The sequence below is a fragment of the Tiliqua scincoides genome, chromosome 5, assembly GCF_035046505.1.
Source record: "Tiliqua scincoides isolate rTilSci1 chromosome 5, rTilSci1.hap2, whole genome shotgun sequence".
Classification (NCBI taxonomy): domain Eukaryota; kingdom Metazoa; phylum Chordata; class Lepidosauria; order Squamata; family Scincidae; genus Tiliqua; species Tiliqua scincoides.
The window spans coordinates 93732764-93745820 of record NC_089825.1 but is presented as its reverse complement, the minus strand read 5'-3'; the positions used below and the strand labels follow the sequence as shown (position 1 = coordinate 93745820).

Sequence of the window (13057 nt, the reverse complement as noted above, 5' to 3'; positions counted from 1 at the left end):
GCAGGAACTTTGGTATCTGTTTCCAGGCAAGAAGCTACCCTTGATCAATGAGTCGAATTGAAATCTCTCAGTGACACAGAAATACCTCCGCTCATCTGCAGAACATAACACTACGTAAATGAATCAGTGGTCGAATCAGTGGTCAGTCGAAATGGCAGCCAGAATTTGACAAGTGTTCTCATCTCTGTTCTTGCCAGCTAATACACAAAGTACTTTTTTCAGCTGAGTTGCAAGATGATAAGACATGGCCTGTATTATGGTAATACAGGCCTCAAGGCAAGTGTTTTGCCTTGATTCCCTGGGTGTGATTGCCAAACCAACAATTGTAGGTAATTCTGAAAATCATTAGCATGCAACAAAAGAATCCTGTTTATCATGGTGATGGTTTATCATGTTTATCATGGTTTATCATTGGTGATGCTGCAAATGACTTGTCTCCTATCTGGGCAACCTGGGAACTCCCCTCCCACACACACTACTTTCTGTGAATAAGGATTGCATCTTCCCTGCCTGAAGCTCTTAAACTACATAAAGAAACCTCTATCTCCCTACCCCTGCAATGCATCTTCAATGCATCTGCAATGCAGGTTATTTCACTCTGCTAGCTGAAGGCGAGAAGAGAGACATCCCTTGGGAGCTGTGACCCATTCAGTGATACTGTGACATGACAACGTGATGGCCAATTACTGCGTCTGTGTAAGAGGTTAAAGATGGTGGTGGCCACTGTTCATCAATGGCCTGGACAATGCGCTGGTGAAGGCCTGGAAATTTTTATGCACCGTAATGAAGTTAAGAGTCTGGTACACTGAAAAATCTGAAGTTACGTTGTACTTAATGCATGCAGTCATAGAGGATTCAGGAGATGGTATGAAAGTAGCACCATCTGACAGGCATGGACCCAGAAGAAGGGCTGCCATCTCAGTTGCACCTGCAGCAGACATTGGCTATGATGGGAGGAGACATGCATTGATTAGAGAACAGAGCAGTTAGAGAAGGAGGTGCTGCCGCTGTAGAACACACTCGGTGTTTAGGTGCAAGAAATGTGGAATCCCCTTGCACCACAAGCGCTTTGAGGCATATTATTCACACTAACAGGTAGGTGTCCATAGAAGCCTTTTTCATAGTGGTCTTCAGTCAACATGGCCCAGTTTGATCTCTGCATTTGTCTGGTGGGTTTACCGCGGTTGCAGTTTCAAAAAATCTCCCCCAATGTAGTTGAGATTTCTACTGTTAACAATGCAAAGATGGGCCTTCATACTGTATGTATGTATGTATGTATGTATGTCAAAGTCCGTATGTCAAGGTCTTCATAGTGTATGTATAGGTTTTGTCTTAGGTAACATTCTTCTCTGGTTACTCTGATTACTTCTCTGGTTCAAATGTTGTGTTTGTGCTAAATAAGTATTGATTTCTGAACCTATAATCTGCAGTCTCTTCTGTTTTACTATTATTTTCAACAGGTGTGCAAACAAACCAGTATAGAAAACAGCTCTAAGACTGAGTGGCAGAAAAATGCACCATTCAGGTATATTTAAATGCCTGGAAGTTCTTCTGAAGGCATAAGCCTGTCCTCTGAAGTTCCCTGATAAGGATTTCAAAAGCAAACAAGACTATTTTAAATCAAACTTTTCCTGGTTTCTGTGCCACTTCATGGAGCATTTGGGTTCTGTTTCTGCACTTCTTCCTCTTTGTGATTGCATAATAGTTAAACCTAAGCTCGCTGACCACATGTGCCACAATAGCTGCTCAGAGCGTGACCTGCTTCCAGTGAAAAGTGTCATTTGAAGCAACACCAAAACCCCATCACTGTAAAACTTGGCAAAAGGTGCACAAACAAGAAGGTGGGTGGAGAGGCAAGCACAGCGAGGAGACAGAATTGGTGCTTTGCAGGGAACGGCAGCAGCAGAACAGGAAAGGGGTAGGTGGGAACCAGGACAATTTTTGTTGTTGGTAGCAAGAGGGGAGTGAACATATGCAGCTACCTCGCTGAATCAGAACATGAACCCATCTACCTCGATGTTCTTAACTCAAGGGTGTCCAAACCCCAGCCCAGGGGCCATTTGCAGCCCTCGGGGACCCCCAGTTCAGCCCACAGGGAGCCTCCAGTCTCCAATGAGCCTCTGGCCCTCCGGAGACTGCTCTCAGCATGAGGGTGACTGACCTCTTGCATGAGCTGTGGGCTCCTTCCACTGCTTGCTGTTTCACATCTGTGAAGCAGCAGAGGCAGTGAAGGAAAGGCCAGCCTTGCTTCATACAAGATCTTTTCTAGGCCTTGATCTATTGCGAGACCGTCATTCATTCATATAAGTTCCATCTCCAATATATTCATTTTTGTAAATTTATTCAAATTTGAAATTTTCCTGGCCCCCAACCCAGTGTCAGAGAGATGATGTGGCCCACCTGGCAAAAGGTTTGGACACCCCTGTCTTAACTGGATGGCAGGATCCGCTCAAGGTTACAGCCAGGGGTCCTTCTCATTCCTGTATGGATGGGGATGTCAGATATCAACAAGGGGCTTTTAGCACAGAGGGCAGCTGCTCTACCACTGAGCTCTGGCCCATCCCCATAAGCAAAGCAACAGGAGTCCACAGTGAGACATGTGAACATTCCGTTTCTTTTCATTAACCTCATGCATTCACTAGAAGTAGATAAAGAACCCGCAGGCCTTTTGCACTTGAAGGTTTGCTGCTCTCTCCACACCTCTTCACTTGAAAGGTGTTTGCTCTGTGAGGCCTAAAACTCTCTGCCTTTACAGATTACCTGGAACTCTGTAAGAGGTGATGATGCAATAGCCGATCAATTGGTTTCTGTGCCAACTCAGGGATAAGGCAGGGCATTGGCTGTCAGCCAGTGTGGTTTCTGTGGCTAGAGCACCACTTTTACTGGAAAGCCTCTACCACTTCCTCAACAAACCCAGCTCTGAAGCCTTGCAGAGTAGCATGAGTAGTGTTGTAACAGCAGGCAGCAGAGAAGGGCTTCAAGGGCTTAGCTTTCTCTTGATTAAAGATGGAGATGTGCTACACACTTGAACTTATGAACTGGGTTCACTTGTCCTGGTGTCTTAAAAGGCCATAGGATTGGGCGGTAAACCAACAATTCTCACCTCGATTACAGCCGCAAACAGTTCCTATGGAAAGGGGGAGAACCGTTGAATAGGAAACTAGACTATTTTGGTAAGATCATTCCTCCTGGTAGGAGGACAACCAGTGTGCCAAGTGACTCCAAGTGTGCTGTGAAAAGTTACCTCTTATCAAATGTTTGTCAATTTTCATCTGATCGTGAGAATCTGTCTGCAAAAGTCTCTGCCCTGAGTGACAGAAATGTTGTGGTTCCAAGCCCCTCTTCTCCCACCCAGTTAACTGAAGGATGGGACCCAGGAACCCTCCCTGTGTATACCATCTACATGTCTTAACTATTGACTAGAAAAGTGGTCACCAAACTCGCGATCGCTATGTGCCGGAAACCAGTTCCTGTTTGGACCAGAGCTTACCATTCCACCAGGTTGCCATGTGTATTCCTAGTAGATTGGGGAACAGGGATGCACCGCCCCCTGCCCCCCAATCTACTAGGAGTACCTGTGGTGACCCAGTAGAACAGTAAGCGCCAGTCACAGGCTGGAAAGATTACTCCAAACCCCAGATCTGGCCCCCTGGCTGGGGTTTGGAAGGCCCTGGACTAGAAGGAAGCACACTGTAATTAACACCAGAAGAAGCAAAAACAAAAAACAAAATCGGAAGCTATCATGGTATGCTCTCAAGGAGGATTGATTCAAAAGCCCAACAGAGAACAAGAAAGCTCCTATGTAGAGCTGAAGAAACTAGAGGTGGAGAGAAAGCGTGGGGAAGATGTCTGAATTTTGATTCCCGTCTAGCCCAAGAGGACAGAGGGCAAACAGTAGGTGCTGCAACTGCCCTCATGGTATATGCCACTACAGTTTGGGCTCTCTCCCCTTGACCAAGTACTTGGCATCATCTCGGTAGTGGAGGTCCGAACATTTGATGCAGATCTGTTCAGGCCCATAACGATAAAATGGGGAGTGCATTTCAGATGCATCTCCAAGCTTTAGGTTGCTTGCTAGCATTGTGTTTTTTTGGGTGGGGGAAAGAACAGGAAACTTGAAGGTAAATGTCTTGTGATAGCATCCACAGTTCTCATTCCTCCAAATCACAGCCTCTTCCTCCAAAACAAAGAAACTGTGGATGCTACCCTTGGAATCTTCACTGTAATTGTCTGGTAGCTCACCTCCGTTTTTTGTTATTCCCCTTGAAACACATCTAAACAGGGTGATTGTTCAGTGAAGAACTGCAAATATTTTCATTCACTTTGGCTTTTATCCTTCCTAGATTGAAAATTTGGCCTCCCGTCAGTCGTTGCCACTGAGCATGCACTGAGCATATTACTGTCAGCCTGGCTGCTGGTCATACAGGTCACCGATCTCCTGAATCAGCAATTAGGGAAAAGGGAGTTTCCACACCACATCATGTGCCTTCATCTGGAGAAGGTATTTTCTGTTTCCATCTTACTAAGACACCCTAGGAAAAGGGAAGCAGCATGAGACCAAAGTAGAAGACCAAAGCTTCAGTTGAACATATGACCTTTTAATTTGTTAAATTCACAGAAGCAAAATAAGGAACATGCAAGGAAGGGAAGCTGCACTTGAGGTTGTTCCGCCTCTGGCATTCTCTTGACCTAACAGGTGCTTGTTCATTTATGTCTAAGGACACACCCCTGTGTGGTTTCTTGACCTTAAGGAGTATCTTAAAAAAAAAAAAGCATGGTATCTTTTTCATCAAATCTAAAGACAATGCAGTCTCTAAGTTGGTCTACTTAAGTTCTCTTTTGTTATAAGTCTTACAGCTGCAACATTATGATTAATTACAGTATTGTTAGAAAAACCAAAAGAAAGAGGAGAACAAGTGATGTTCGGTGAGTGAAAACAAATACAGGGGGCCCTCCTTATTCACCGGTTCAGCATCCACTGACTTGAATATCTGTGGATGCCCTCAGAGGATCTCCTAGACACAACTAGGTGGCTTCCAGTTGCACTCGAGAGGTGTTCTGAGCCATGGGGAGGCTGTGTGTTGCCTCCCTGCGTCTCAGAAGGCCATCCAGATACATCCAGGCACTTCCTTTGGAAGGCACCTCCAGTTTGCCAGAGAAACCAGATGTGCCTTCCAGTCGCATTCTGAGGTGAGGGCAGGTGCACACAGCCCCCCCCCCCACACACACACACACACACACACTTCAGAAATCTTCCTGTACACATTTGGAAGGCACTACCAGTTTTCCAACAAACAGGAAGTGCCTTCCAACCCCATCTGGGAAGCTTCTGAGGAGGTCATGCGTGACCTCCAGAGGGCCAGGCGCAGCCCCCAGGTAAGGAATTGTAGCACCACATGGGGCCCCCACAGATTTCATTATCCACAAAATTTGGTATCCACAGAAGTTCTGGAACTGTGGATACTGAGAGCCCACTGTACTTTATTTTCTACACTAGGCTTCTTCCAGGGGTTCACATGGACTTGCCAGTTGGTTGCCATAATCCTGATTACTGTCTCCATTGAAAAGCATTGTTAGGCTGAAGGATGGTGTGATGATGGCCCATTTACAGATATAAACCTTCAGACTGCAAGACTGAACAGTCCTCAAGTGCAAATGCATGGATCAAGATGGGTTCATTCTGCGACCTTGAAAAACCACAGAGACACCAGATCAGGACCACCCATTGTATGGAACTGGAGAAAGGAAAGAGCAGAAGACTGTGGCCTGAGGGGCACTTTGCTGCATCTGTTGTTCTTTAGCCTGCAATGGTCAGGACCTCATAGTGTTTATACCAGTACTCTTTCCCATCACATGCAATAAAGAATGCATTGTTGCGGCGATCAACTTTCCCAAGGCCATAGCAATTTCTCCCTACAAAAAACCTGTCTCCTGAGCAGGTACTGACACCCCTGAATGGCACACTGCCCCAAGAATCACTTTGCCATTCCAATTTTTCCCTAAAATTCTCATTCACCAAAATCCAAAATTCTGAGGACTTTAACTCTTTCTCTGCAAAAGGGTAGAAACAGAAAGGGCCGCGGTTTGGGGAATACGTCCCAATATGACCATTTGAGATGCAAGCAGGATATTCCTCTCTGTTCGCATACTTGTTCCAGAAGGACACTGCTCCGTTCGGTAAAGATCCTTGGAATCGGACCCAATTCAGGCTTGTACCAGCAAATGAACTTGGATTCATGGTTGTTCTGTGGCCGCCTTTGCCTGGAACAGAAAGAAGAAACTGAAAGAGAAAAGGGGAAATTGCATGAAAAGGGAGGGTGGAGGATGTAGTCTTCTTGACTGCCTGAACTTTGGTTGTTTGCTGTTCTTGCTTTGGCTCAAGCCACCCACACACTACCTCCTACGAAAAAGGACTATCCATCCAAAATTCACCCTATTCTGCCATTGGCATCACTCCTATCATGTATGCATGCCAAATGGAGCAGCCTGCAAGAAATGAGGCCTTCTTGCATTGAATTGTCCTTGCGGGAACCGAGCATACCCCCCTATTCCTCCTTTGTGTAGCCCATTCATGATTGAGGGACCCCAAACACAAAAAGCGCATTATGGACAAAGTTTATCTATATTTGTTTTGGAAGCAGAATTGTGCACTTGGGTCAACGTCAATCAACTCCAGGGCCAGATGCTACCATACCTTGGACCTCACCTGCAATGTCCTCCTCCTTTTGTCCAATGATTCTTCGGCAAGTTCTGACACAACAAAGGCCTCTGATTGGCCCAGCCTGAAGAATTAAAATTGGTTGATTATTCAAGGGACATCTTGATTGGTTACAGCAACTTTGATTCAATATGAGTTAAGGCTGGAATCCTATCCACACTTTCTTGGGAGTAAGTTCCATTGACTATAATGAGACTTACTTCTGAGTAGACATGCATAGGATTGGGCTCTAAGATACACTGACTTTTCTTGAGGAGGGGTTACATATTTTTTGTTGTGGTGTGTTAGTGACAGTCAAAGAATTAAAAGCAAACTAGTAGAGCTGCCTTTTTCTTCAAACCTTTGTTTGAAATAAATACTTTTAAGGAAATACTTGATGGCAGGTATTACTTGATGCAGTAGCATAGCAAGTGGGGGTCAGAGGGCGATCTACTCTAGGTGACATGCCCAGGGCAGTGACAGCCATGCCATCTGAGCCTCCACTGAGTAGAGGCCCATGCTGCATTTGGCTGTGGATGGGCCCTCCCATCCCTAAGGCTTGGAACGGCCAGAAATTGCCACCCCAGTAGCAATTCTGTGATGCTGGCAATGATGTCATTGCATTACCACCGAGACTATGAACTGTTAGTGCTGCCTGCAACAGTGTTCTGCTAATCAGGGCCATAAACCAATCAACCCTGATAGACACTTTATAGCAGTGGCGCTCAAACTTGCACCCGCTGTGCAGCTCGAATGCGGTCCCCGTCTGAACCACATCCGAGCATTCCGGTTGGGCACCGGCGCAACATCCTCCTTTTTCAGAGAAAGGGGATGCTCTAGGCAGTCGCGTCATCTGACCGGTGTCCCAGCAAGCCGTGCAACAGGCTATCTGGGCAGACATGACTACTCAGAGCAGCCCTGTCCTCTGAAAGAGGAGGACATTACGTGGCGCCCAAGAGGAACCAAAAGATCTACTCACCGAGCTGATGGATCCACCCAAACACTGGATCCAGCCCCCAGGTCTGGGTTCACATGGCCCTGCTGTGTAGCACCAATCCAGCTCACAGTTTCACACTTCCATTACCCAGATGGACAACTTCCAATGCTAATGTACATGTTTGTAATGGAGCTTCTCTGGCAGGTTCAAATATTTATTTATTATTATTAATCACATTTTTATACTGCCCTTCCTCCAAAGAGCTCAGGGCGGTGTACATGGCTGCTCCCCTCCTTTTTTCCTTACAACAACCCTGTGAGGTAGGTGAGGCTAAGAGAAAGTGACTGGCCCAAGGTCACCCAGGAAGCTTCATGGCTGAAGGGGGATTTGAACCTGGGTCTTCCAGGTCTGAGTTCACCTCCCAAACCACTAAACCACCGTGGCTCTCTTCGTGTATAGACATCAAGCCCAATTCTTGATTTTGCCGTGGTCTCAGCTCTGGCCAAAGCCTCAGGGTGCAAGTAAGGAGACTAAACAGGGCGTATGGTAGCTGTAGTATTGGCTGAGCAGCCAGACCTCAATTCAGATACATCCACAGACCCCCCCACTATACTCAATAAGACACACCCCTTTAGAGGTAAGTACTTTATTCTAGAAAGTTAAGGGTGGTTACAAACAAAGATAGGTGGTTACAAACAAAGGGTTAAGGGTGGTTACAAACAAAGACAAAGAAATTCTTATTCTAGAGAGAATAAGAATAGCATAACAAACAAGCTTTAGCTGCATAAAAAACAATAAAAGCAAACTCTATCTCTCACCAAGCATGACTCACTTCTCATAGACGGATCATATAGCAGTATAGCAAAACGTCCCTGATGAAAAACAACAGCAAAAATGAAGGGATGGGAACTCGATTCAGGTGACTTGAGTCCCAGTTGCAAAAATCAGCATTTTTCGCTGACTCATGGAGTCTCGAGTCACCTGTGCTGATGACTCAGACATTGACTCAAGTCTGAGGCTACTTGACTCAGCACTGATTCCCCATGCATGTACACTGGAATCTGTCTAGGTGTGCTTGCTTATTTTTCTCCTTGAAAAAAGACCTTGAGCTGCAGGGAAGTTCCAGCCAGGAGGCAGGGAAGGCTTAATGTTTTGCTTTTACATCAGGCAGGAATAAGCTCTCTTGCCCATCTCTAAAGAAACCGATGGTCATTGGATGAAGGATGGGTGGTTTGGTTTTTTTCTTTGGATGAGAGAAGGCAGAAGGAGGAGCCCTAGCAGGTTCTTGTCTTGGAATTGGCTAGAGAAATCCTGGTAAGCCTCACAGCTGCTGCACGTGACCCTCCTAGCTTTTGCCGCTTCTGTCCCTGCTCTCTCACAGTCTGTCCCACCCCCTTCCGCCTTGTTTACAGATGGGATGGGAACAGCAGGAGAGTGTTTAAAGAGAACTCCAACACAGACACACACCCCAGAAGCAGTCCCATTCTTTTCATGGCTGGCTTTTTAAAGAGAACGACTCAAGTTTTTTTGAGTTGCAAAAACACTCTGGGCAACTCAGAAAGCGGAGACTCATGACTTGACTCAAGTCAAGTCATGCCTGACTTGCCCATCCCTGCAAAAAGGCACAGCCAAGTTCTAGTAGATGAGAGACTCCTGGTAAAATGGTGGATCTTTATGCCTGACTCCCAGCCCCCAACCAATTAGAAGTCAGAACCTGCCAAACCTTCTAGTTGGGTATGTGAATGGTAGCCACTTACGCATGGCATCTTGCCCCCTCCCTTCCTGAAGCTCACAGCAGCAGCTCATCATGTAATCAGGATGCCCTTGACCAATCTGGATGTCCTTGTACTAGTTATGTTAGAAGGAATCTAATCTAAAGATTGGGGTGACCACTACCACCTCACCAAAAGTCTTTCTCAACAGCTTAAAGGGCACTCTCTCATTAAACCCAGGTTGGATTCTTTGGAAAGTAAACTGACTTCAGGCAAAGGTCCACATTACTTTTAGTCATCTTAGCCACTTCTGTCACACTGCCTTCAGATAACTCACCAAGGGCCCAATTCTATGCAACCTTCCAACAGCCATGCCAATGGGGCGTGTGCTATATCCTGCTTGGGGGGGGGGGGAGGCAGACACGGAGGCCTCCTCAATGTAAAAGAACTTCCCTTACCTCAGGACTTCATTGCAGCTGCATTGGTGCTGGAAAGTTGGACAGGATTGGGCCCTGAGATACCCAGCTTAACCCCACACACTTTGCCCAGCTGAACATGCTGTCCAACAGATAATTCCCTTAACCCCATAACTTAACCCCATAACAAGTGTTCACACACACACCCCACCAGCCACTTTGAATCCTGAAAAGGGAGGGCAAAAATATTTTAAATGAATAAATGCACCATCAGAAATTACCCTACACACATACAAACACACACCCTGACCACAATCTGCATGCACATAAGCCCCACTGAAATCAATGGCCAGGTAAGGGCTCCAAATTTTATATTGGTTTATGGCCAATCCCACTACCCAGGGCACACCCACTCAAGAGCCAATCACAATGCCATTCCTCATCAACAGCCATCTGTAATAAGTCACTTCTTTCAGATCTCTTCTTAGAATGTATCCTCTCCATAAAGTATTTGCCACTACGCCTTACAGCGCAATCCTGTGCATGTCTACTCAGAAGTAAGTTCCATTAAGGAATGATTGTATATTCTTCCTCTGTCTCTATCCCCTTCCCTCCCTCTGCTGTCATCCTTGTGGCAACATCTAGATTGTAAGCTTTTGGGGGCAGGGACCTGTCTTGTTATGTGAAACTCCACGCACCTTGATGGTGCGATGTAAAGAAAGAAAACATTACACGTGGTACATTGCCACACCGACATTCCCATCCTCACAAGTGCACAGAGAATTTCAGCATACACCTCACAGAAACGTAAGGACATAAGAAAGGCCCAGCAGGATCAGGCCCAAAGCCCATCTAGTCCAGCCTCCTGTATCTCACAGTGGCCTACCCACCAGATGCATCTGGGAGCACACAAGACCACAGGAGACCTGCATCCTGGTGTCCTCCCTCGTATCTGGCATTCTGAGGTAAACAGCCCAGTGTTCACCGTTCGGCATGCAAGCAACACAATATAAACCAAAGACTCACCATCCCCTCCCTGATCACTCCTCACAGTAACACAGAGACTCATGTTGGACCAATTCTAATCTGCTTCATAGTTGTAAAAGTCTGGAAGACTGCAACTCCCAACACAGCTAAAACAAAGCAATATTTTCTTACAGTCATATAGAATCATAGAATTGGGAGGTACCTAAAAAGTCATCTAGTCCAACCTCCTACCTGTAGCAGGAAATTCTCCTACAGCATCTCAAGCAGGTGTTTGTTGAGCCTCTACTTGAAGATTTCTTGAGAGGGAGAGACATACAGTACTGTCAGTATTGCATTATAAGGGTCAGTAATAACTGAGGACTGCAGATCCACACCATTCCCACAAATATATTACCACATTCTCACCACTGTTCCCAGTAACATCGTAAACTTCCAACAAATATCATCTCCCATTTGCCTATAAAGGTTCCTAATTCCTCATCAATTCCCGAACATTTCCTCGCATTAAGCAATAAAAGTCAAGGAACTTGAGGCAAAGCTAAAGGTTAGACCAGCAATTTTCAACCTTTTTCATCTCACTGACAAGGTACTAAAACTGTCAAAGCATATCATTCGTGTTGTTTTTTTTTACAATTGACAAGGCCCATCGCACCGCTGGTGGGAGGCTCCCATCCCCAATGGCCATACTAATAAATGACCCTCCCCCAAACTCCCATGGAAGCTCCCATGGACTATTTACGGCACACCAATGTGCTGTGGCACAGTTGTTGAAAATCGCTGGGTTAGGCTCCCTGGCAAAAGAATAGGCTTCCTCTGAAACGTGAGGCCCAGCAGCTCCCAGAACTAATATAGAAGGCCAAGTTTGGAAAGTTGCAACAGACAAGCCAAACCTTGAGCAGTTAGAGAGGACAGGAGCCTGGAAGGAACCCTTTTCCTTACTGGAGTCCGATAACGTGGGCAGGCTCCTCAAGAGAGGAAGAAACTCTCTCCGCAAGAGAGGAAGAAACAGTTTCTTCTTCTGATGAAGAAGTTCATCAGGCTTCTACAGTCTGGCAAAGTGTAGCAGACTATTGGCTGCTAATTTTCCTCCGTCTGAAGTGGCAGCTAGGGATTGGTCAGTGTCTTAAAATTTCATTTCCATTAATTTTTCCTTCTTTTGGGAAAGTCTCAGTTTCATTCTCATCTTTATTTTCAGAAGGATTTGAATAATGGGAGTGTTTTTCACACTCAGTAGACACGGGCCAACACACCTTCTGTTGTAAAAGTTAGATGTATTCTTGAGTATATTTGGGGTGTTGAATCCCAAAATGGCATTGGTTTTGCCTGACTGGCTCTACTTAGAGGGTATGGTATGGTATAGCCACCTTATATACCGATTCAAGTAGCTTCCTCATGAGGAAGTCATGGCGTCCTTCCACACAAAGAAGCTGCTTGAATTGGCATATAAAGTGGCAACGCCAAAATGAGAGCGAATCAGGCAAAATTGAAGACATTTTTGGATTCAGCACCTCCAAAATATCCTAAATTTGTTCAAACATTCTTGGCAACTAAAAAAAAGTGTGTGTGTAGGCCTGTGTTACAGGTGTTTTTATCTCCACAAAGATAGATATCCTTATTTGCACCTTTTCCCTATGTAATCACCCAATTATTACTAATATATCCCTAAGGACCACTGAAATCAATAGGACTTGATCTATTCATGACAAAACTCTCTCCCTCTTTATTTCATTGGTGCTTAGCCAAGGTTCTGTTTTGTTTTTCAGTGTTATTACCTCTCCAAATAAAACCTGCATTCAAGCATCAAAAAACTTTTAGCTTCACACAACATTTAAGGTGCTTTCCATTTTCACTCATGCTCCAGAAAGTGTGGCAATTGTAATTTAAGCTGGTCACTTTAAATTCTGTGTCATGTAAATAAGAAAAACTTTGTAACAGTCTCATATAGTATATACTGGCTTTGCTTATTCTGCCCCATGAACTCATATTTTTCCCTGATCTTTCAGTTCAAAACTGGCTTGGGGAAGGATGAACCCAGATAGAAATTCATCAGGTGAAGCTTCCACTGATTCATTATTTATTTATTTTATTTTTCACATTTTTATATAGCCCTTCCTCCAAAGAGCTCAGGGCGGTGTACACAGCTGCTCCCCTCCTTTTGTCCTCACAACAACCCTGTGAGGTAGGTGAGGCTGAGAGAAAGTGACTGGCCCAAGGTCACCCAGGAAGCTTTGTGGCTGAGGGGGGATTCAAACCTGAATCTTCCAGGTCTAAGTCCACCTCCCAAACCACTACACCACCCTGGCTCTCT

The 13057-nt window shown here is 45.4% G+C and overlaps 1 long non-coding RNA gene across 2 annotated transcripts; it reads right to left on the bottom strand.

The window, feature by feature from the left end:
- Positions 1-6238: 6238 nt before the first annotated feature.
- LOC136652163 (uncharacterized) lies at positions 6239-11774 on the bottom strand. Of its 2 annotated transcripts, none has more exons than XR_010794561.1 (4): positions 11640-11774; positions 10981-11045; positions 6707-6782; positions 6239-6261 (listed from the first exon to the last, which is right to left on the bottom strand). It is a non-coding gene; the product is annotated as an uncharacterized lncRNA (long non-coding RNA). The 2 variants fall into 2 exon arrangements; XR_010794562.1 differs by having other exon boundaries at positions 6261-6280.
- Between the last annotated feature and the right edge of the window lie 1283 nt (positions 11775-13057).